This window comes from Gavialis gangeticus, unplaced genomic scaffold, assembly GCF_001723915.1.
Source record: "Gavialis gangeticus isolate Ggan-Ray unplaced genomic scaffold, GavGan_comp1, whole genome shotgun sequence".
NCBI classification, from domain to species: domain Eukaryota; kingdom Metazoa; phylum Chordata; order Crocodylia; family Gavialidae; genus Gavialis; species Gavialis gangeticus.
The window spans coordinates 123,952,304-123,960,001 of NW_017729024.1; the positions used below are offsets into that span (position 1 = coordinate 123,952,304).

The 7,698-nt window shown below is 42.0% G+C and overlaps 1 protein-coding gene across 3 annotated transcripts in view; it reads right to left on the minus strand.

Annotated features, from left to right (window-relative positions):
* Positions 1-7,698, minus strand: part of KANK1 (KN motif and ankyrin repeat domains 1) — a 218,280-nt gene that overhangs the window by 173,929 nt on the left and 36,653 nt on the right. For 2 of the 3 annotated variants that reach the window (XM_019517657.1, XM_019517652.1), the window contains exon 1: positions 517-638. The exons of the other annotated variant lie outside the window; for it this stretch is intronic. The gene's annotated coding sequence lies outside the window, so the exon portion shown is untranslated. Of the gene's footprint in view, positions 1-516; positions 639-7,698 lie in introns of those variants that run through there. 3 annotated transcript variants of the gene reach the window in all.

Sequence of the window (7,698 nt, forward strand, 5' to 3'; positions counted from 1 at the left end):
TGGAGAGGGTCCAGAGGAGGGCCACTCACATGATCAGGGGGCAGCTGGGCAGGCCCTGTGAGGAGGCTATGGGACCTGAACCTGTTCAGCCTCCACAGCAGAAGGCTATGGGGGAATCTAGTGGCCATTTACAAACTAGTCAGAGGGGACCAGCAGGCATTGGGTGTCCCTGTTCCCATGAGCGCTACCAGGAGTGACTAGAAAGAATGGTCACAAGCTAGCAGAGGGTAGATTCAGGCTGGACATCAGGAGGGGCTACTTCATGGTCAGTGTGGCTAGGATCTGGAACCAACTTCCAAGAGAAGTGGTGCTGGCTCCTACCCTGGGGGATCTTTAAGAGGCGGCTAGATGAACATCTTGCCGGGGTTGTTTGACCCCAGTACTCTTTCCTGCCATGGTAGGGGGTCAGATTTGATGATCTGTTCAGGTCCCTTCCGACCCTACCAACTATGAAACTACTCTGATGTCCAGGTGGCCCATGCCCATCCTTCTGAAAACAAGAATTAGAAAGCATACCGTCTACAGACTCAAGCTGATCTCTAGCATATTGGCAGCCACAACAAAGTTGGGTTACACAGGAACCTCATGAAGGAAGAAGGAAGAGGCTGTCAAGCGTTTCACTCTGAAAAGAATGAGATCTGAAGAAGGGCGGGGAAAAAAGAAAAAAAAAAGTAGTGAGTCAGACATAGCTGGAAACCCCCTCATTCCTTCCAAGCCCCCTACCCCCCGTTGTCCTACTTGCTGCTCCTTCAGGGAACAATAAAACCAGTCCCTCTCTCTTTTTAAGTGCACCAGGTTTATTTCTTTCCCCACTTAGATTCCTCTGCATTTTCTGTTAATTCCCCCTATTGTAATGCATATGGCCCTATTTTGCATCACTAATAGTTGCAGGACTATTCCTTTTAGTACTGATTAGCAAGCATCACTGTAAGCCTCCCTTCATTTTTCCATCCATTTCTTAAAAGCAGAAAGAAGTCATCTCCATGTCTTCCCCTTCCCCCATGTCAGCTTAATCTGAATTTACTCTCAAATATTAGACAACTAACTCACCACCTAATGGTGATGTTATGTAGTTTACAGCAAGCTAGGAAATCTCTTGCCTTTTTATTAATAAAGGCCACAGATCTCACTGCCTGATGTAACCTGGGTTGTCTTGCAGTTAGAGCTTGTGGGGTCCCACAGATTTGCCAGGCTTCAAAACTTGGCTGGAGTCACTGGGTGAAAAAACTAGGAGGTGAATTAAGAAGAATCCCTAGAATTAAAACTCTGCGGTAATAAATTCAGACATCAGCTGAAGTGAGCAGGCACCATCTATATCTGCACTCCTCAGTCAGCTAAACTCCCTGAAGAAGCTTAAGCAGTATAGAGGAGTCAAAGAAAAAAAAAAAAAAGCAAATCAGAATTTCTGCCTCAGGTTAACCAATGTACACACACACAATTTAAAGTCACACACACACACACACACACACGGAAGAGAAGGCATTTTGGGGCACTTTGACATGCGGCGGGGGGGAGTGCCCAGCATTGCTTTAAAAATTAGAGTGGCTCCGAGAGCCACTCTGACTCATGAGATGATGCAGCACTTTAATTAGAGTTCCCTTGCTTCAAAACTGGTGGTGGGGGCACTTGAATTAAAGCTCGTTCGACAACCTTTAGCTCAAGTGCCTATGGACCATTTTGAAGCATTTGGATGCTGAAGAGAGATGTGGGAGGCTGCTGGGCCTCAACAATTACCATGCTCCAGCAGATTCAATCTAGTCTGCTCCAATGTGCTACAATTACAGTGCATCAGAGCAACCTCTGCACTTATGTACAGGCACCCTTAGTTCTTAATCTGAAGCAAAACTAGGCAAAGTTAATGTTACACCCTTGCCTGGGGTTAATCTTTCTAGTTTATCTTGTGGTAGGAATTAAAAGCACCTTCCATTTCCTGCATTTACTACCTTTTGCAATAATGCATGTGCAGTAGTACATTTAACCCCCAGGTAACACATGACAAGTATCCCCAAGCAATTTTGGTGTAGAGTATTAGAAATTTGGCCATTACATCAATATGCATCTTCCTGATGCTGCAGAGAGCCAGAATATTTTTGTACACTGTTAGAGGATTTCTAGAGAAATCAGATTCTACACTGGCAGACAAGGTTTTAGGCAGATGTGACCTCTTTTATTAGACCAATTAAATTGTTGGAAAAAAAAGTTCTCTGCAAGCTTTTGGCACAAACATAGTCAGGCACTGGGAGACTCTACACTGAGGCTCTTCTACCTTAGTCTGCTGTGACATCTTCAGGTATCTGCCATCTCCCGTCTGTCTCACTCAAAAGTCTCCTGTTCCTACATGGGGTCTTGATAGCAGAAGCCCAGGCCTCAGCTACTTTCTTGTTAAGAAGTACACCAGCTGGTAAACGTTAGCTGAAGACCAGGTTCACTTGTGCCTTACACTTGTTTCACATTCATTAACCAACATGTTCCTACACTGGCTGGAGCAGGTCCTACACATTTTGAAGGAACAGCTATCCCTGCAGTCGCACAAAAAGGTACACGCACACAAAAGGGAGCAGGGAAGGAGAACATTTAAAAACAAGTCAATTGAAAATCAAGCAAGCCAAAAGGGGGGGGGGGGCACACTAATATGCATGCCCAACCTTCCAGAAGGGGCAAAAAAACAAAAAACCCCAGGCTGAATCTCCTCCACTCCCTTTCCCCCTCCCATTCTGAAGACAGTGACAGGCTGGGAGCTCTGCAGACGCAAGTTACAAAAGATATTACATTTTGAAACATCTTTATCCCATGCTTCATGCAATGAGGGGGTCGGATTTTTTTCCCCCAAAATCAGCCCTTTTTGAAGCTGTCCACTTGTGTTTGGTCACAGCTATAAACTGCTTTCTGTGGCCAGACTAGGTGAAAATTGTCAATACTGTCTGCACCCTAAAACACTGCCACTTCTCATGTAATCAGTGTTTCCATGCTTAAAAATTGTGGCAGGGGCATTTGAACTAAAGCTCATTCAATAAGCATTCTGGATGTGCTGGAGCTCCAGCACACTCGATTAATCAATCTGCTCCGACATACTGGAATTCCATTCTAAAAAAATTATACATAGCTTAAACATATGTGAATTGTTAGAAATCCTATATTCAGTATGCTATAAAATGGTGAAATATATATTTCTTATTCACTGGAGGTTTAAATTTTTTGCTCAGATTTGTATCAAGCTGCATTAAAGACGACAACTTGAATTTAATTAAATGCACAAAACCACTTAAAGTTTTGCTTAATAAATTTGATATTTTGGATACAGAAACCTTTTTAAAAGGGTAAAATCAAAACAGGGTGCACTTTTACAGTTAACTAATTTATTAAACAATAGTATTAATTGTTATAATGTTAAGTGCATGAACTGTGGTTAGTGAATTAAACCAATTCTTTCAGATTACCCGGGGGGAAACAAAAATCAAAATGAACAGACAAGTCATTTGAACTTACGTTCCTACATGCCCAATTCTTTAAAGAGACAATTTTTTATGTAAGCCGTTTTGAAAAATTTTCCCTGGGGTGATCTGAAATAACTAGAGACGAAGCCCTCATTATGGGTGCAGAATCAAGTATTCCTAATTTGAGAGCTGAGCTAACCAGAGCTCAGATAGAGAGAATAAAACAGGAGTTTGAGTGGGCTCAGTGGATAATCCTGATCACAGAGTACACATAATGGTCTGTCCTACAATCAGAATCCAGGTTATGACTTTGCTAATCCTTTGCATTCACCAGTATAGACCTTGCATGCCTTGCAGGGTGAAGTCCCTAATACATGAAATATTATGCCATCTTTTTTAAAGTTCGCCCTCAAATGGTTAGACCTTCCCCCCCCCCCCCACTTCTTGTCTAGAAGAAAATCAGCCTTTAACTCCAGAGTTTTTGGTAGAGGCTATTTAATTTAAATAAAATATGGTAAGTTATTTTAATAGAGTATACTAAATTTATACCTTAGCTTATGCTGTATTAAATTTCATTTAAGCTGGTTTATTTATAAATACAAGGACAATTAATTTAGATAAGAAAAATTTTAAAAATCCGATTTAAAAATGACAAAATCCAGTTTTTATTTATTAAATTTTTAATCATCTATTTTTATCCACCCTGAAAGGAACCTTAGAGCAATGGTTCTCAGTCTTTCCAGACTCAAGGCACCTCTCACAAAGTGCCACTACAGAAAAATAGAACAATTCTTCTGGTGACAAAGAGCTCCAAGATACCATAGGTCAAAATGTTTTTGACACACTTGATTCCCATTTGAAAATCTTTTGGTTTTCTTTGGAAAGTTGTTTGCATAGCTGACAGTGCTAATATTGTGCAGCACACTGTAGCACCCTTAAAAAGGACCTCACAACACCCCATGGTACAACAGCACACTAGCTGAGAATCACTGTTTTAGAAACTGGTTCTAGCTCCATTGACTGTGCAAGGGAGCTGCACTGGCTCTCTGCAAAAGCAAGAATCTCGTTAGTCATCTACTTCATGGAATAAGTACTCACCAGTATGTGTGTATACAAGTTTGCCCCTGGTGTCCCCACTTATCAAAAGACATTTTCCCCACCCCATGCCCTCCCCGCATAAAGTTAGAAAAAAAAAAAAAAAAAAAAAAATCACAAAAACTTGCAACTAATGATGAGCTAAATTATGCACACTAACAAGGCTCCCCCAAGTTCCTGAAGGAGTGTAAGTCCCTCCTCAAGTCCTTAAGTGACATAAAAAGACAGCATGGCCAACATTAAAAAAAAAAAAAAAAAAGCTTAGCTGGAGTCTGAACTCTCAGGGGATGAAATTAAATGATACTATCCTCCTAGTCTTAGTCCATTCAGACTGCTGCATTTGAAATATCAAAGCTTGCATGAAATTAGTCATGTCAGCTATACTAATCTGAGTGAAAGCCAGAAATCACTCGTGTCAAGAACACTGACAGTCGTCATAAATATCAGGCAATATTTACATTCAGACCAAACCTGTGGCTTGGTAAAATTCCTTTTACGTTACCAGTGCTTTGATCTTCCAGCAAATCATTTCCTGATACAAGTTTAAGCAACATGTAAGGACTCTGTATACCAACCAGCTGCCACAGTCACATTGGGAATTGGCATTTAATTCTATACAGGCTTAAAAAAAAAACTCTGAGGGAATGGGGGAAAGAAAATAGCCAGTCTGCATCTGTGGCATGTGAAAGGCTAGGGAAGTCTTCCTAAGAGTTTTGTTCTCAACACTGCTTTAATAGATGTTGCAGGAAATGAGTGGAAATCAAGTTTCATGAAAACAGGAAAGCAGTTGCAAGACAAAGAAAAGTTTATCTGGTTTGTCCTTCACAATCCTGAAGCTACACTAGAAGGTTCCAAAACATGACAAAATCTTTGACTTCCATATGCTGCTACACCTTGAGAATCCCAGCTAGCAAAAGATGAGAAACCAAATCAAAAATTTATAGCCGACAAAATATTAAACAAATTAAACTCTAATGGATGCTATACAAACCGATTGTGAATAATGTGACAATCAGTTACTAGAGCAGCAATTCTCAACCAACATGCCACAGCAATCTGGGGTGCCTGCCACAAAGTACCACACACCTTATTAGCAGAAACACAATTCATAAGAGTCAACCCAGAGATTTCAAGGAGGAATCCACAGTGTCAAATCATTCTGACCTACTGTGTTCCATGTAATAGAAGAAATCGCTCTATCATTTTTCTGTAGCCAAAAAACACCAAGAACTGACATTTTCCAAATGGTGCCTGAGTCTATCAAAGGGTTAGGATTCACTGCACTAGGGTCTCTAATACCTGGGAGAACTTGCATTTGCCTAGAAACTAGTAGAACAATATGATCACATGTGTACCAGGCTTAAATTGTTCTTGTCTACAACTCTTAAACTTTGGAAGCTATTACCAAATTTCTCACCCTCTGGTTTAAGTGCTGGGATGTTTAAATGCTATTGGTTTGTGCTTGCTCAGCCCCAATTCTACTTGGGTCTAATACAAGCATACCTATTTCACCATGCACACTAAATTACCATCTGTAATTACTCTATTCTCAATATAGAGTTACACCATTGTAGAAAGTTCTGAGGTTCACTAGCACAGCTCTTAACAATCTAGATAGCCTAGGAGAAATCAAAGGCAAAACTTACTCAGAAGTCATGGCTGTGGTCTATTTCTGCAAAGTCAGTCTGGGGATCCTCCACACTTTGTATTAATATAAGATGTTATGAAGGTAAGTGTGGAATGCATGGGTTTCCAAGAAGTGAAGTTTTATCCTCTGGATGGCCGTGAATTTCTCTCACTATGGGCTGTAAGGAGTTAAAATTCCTTTTACTCTTACTGGCAATGCACTTGTTACTCTGCTGTTATTGCTAACTGAAGTGTGCCTTGGTAGATATCTGAAAGTTGGCGCTATTTCTGTTGAGCTATGCCTCCCAACCTGCCAAGGGCCAATGGGATCAATGGTCTTAAAATAAAGCAACACCAAAAAAAAAGTGCAGCGAAGAGTTCAGAATGAGACGGGGTTCCTAACATTTTTTGGAATCTCTCATGGGGCTGCATGCCTTGAAATGATATGCTGTTTGCACCAAAAGCCTTTAGGCTGGAGTTAAGTAACTAAGTCACTTATATGTCTCACACGCATAAAGTGACAGGATGTGGACGTTTAATATTACACTTTAAAACCCAAACATGAAGCAGACATTAGAAAGTATAGATACAAACAACTTAGGCAGCCTATACACTCTCAGCAGCATCCTCACCCAGTTGCTGTTCTCCAGACCAAGTCAGACATTAGCCTTATTTGCCCTGCATGATAACCTTCTAAATCACCCCTGGTTACCTCCCTAGCAGAGCACCACACAGATGTGTAAACACATCCAAAACTGCAGCACTGATCATGAAGCAAGCAACCTTCACAGAGATAATTACTATATCAAGTCACGCAGCTTTGAATACCCACAATAAAAGTCTTACAATTTCTTCCCATAAAGCCTACTGGGCATCTTCAGTTTTACAATCCAAACTGTAATGCATGTCCTCTTGCCCCTCCTGAAAATGGGTCAAACATCATGGCTAGGGACAGAAGTTACACAAATTAGTTTAAGTGATCAGAAACTGGTTTAAACCTGTAACAGAACACAAGTTCAGCGCACATAAGCTGCTTTCAAAGTGACCAAAACTAGTTTAAGATAAACTGGTTGGATGTAGTATCAGACTGAACTGATTTATGGAACTTGTCCTGGATCCTTTCCTGGTTCAAGTTGAAAATCAGAGTCCCCCAGCACCCCAGGGTGCTTTGCAGTCCTGGGATGTGCTGTCTGCTCCAGTGGAGCAGGTTCTGCCTTGCCCCTCTGTCCCTTGGCCTGCTTCCTGCCTATGTCCATCAACCCATAGGGACAGGAGGCAGAGGAACAGACCCCCAGTCCCCCTAACCAGGGTCTACACAGCATGGGGGGAGGTGGGGGAGAATGGAAAGAAGAGAAAGCCCCTGTGGTGGCTGGGGGCTTTTCAGATTCTGGCATTCTTCTCCCCTCCCCCACTGCTGACTGCTTCAGTGGCTGCCACAGGAGGGAGGGAGAAGACAACCTCCAAGCAAGGTGCCACCCCATGCAGCCCAGCCTGGGGGTACCAGGCAGCTCCTGTCTTGGGGGGGGGGGGGGGGGGGGGGGGG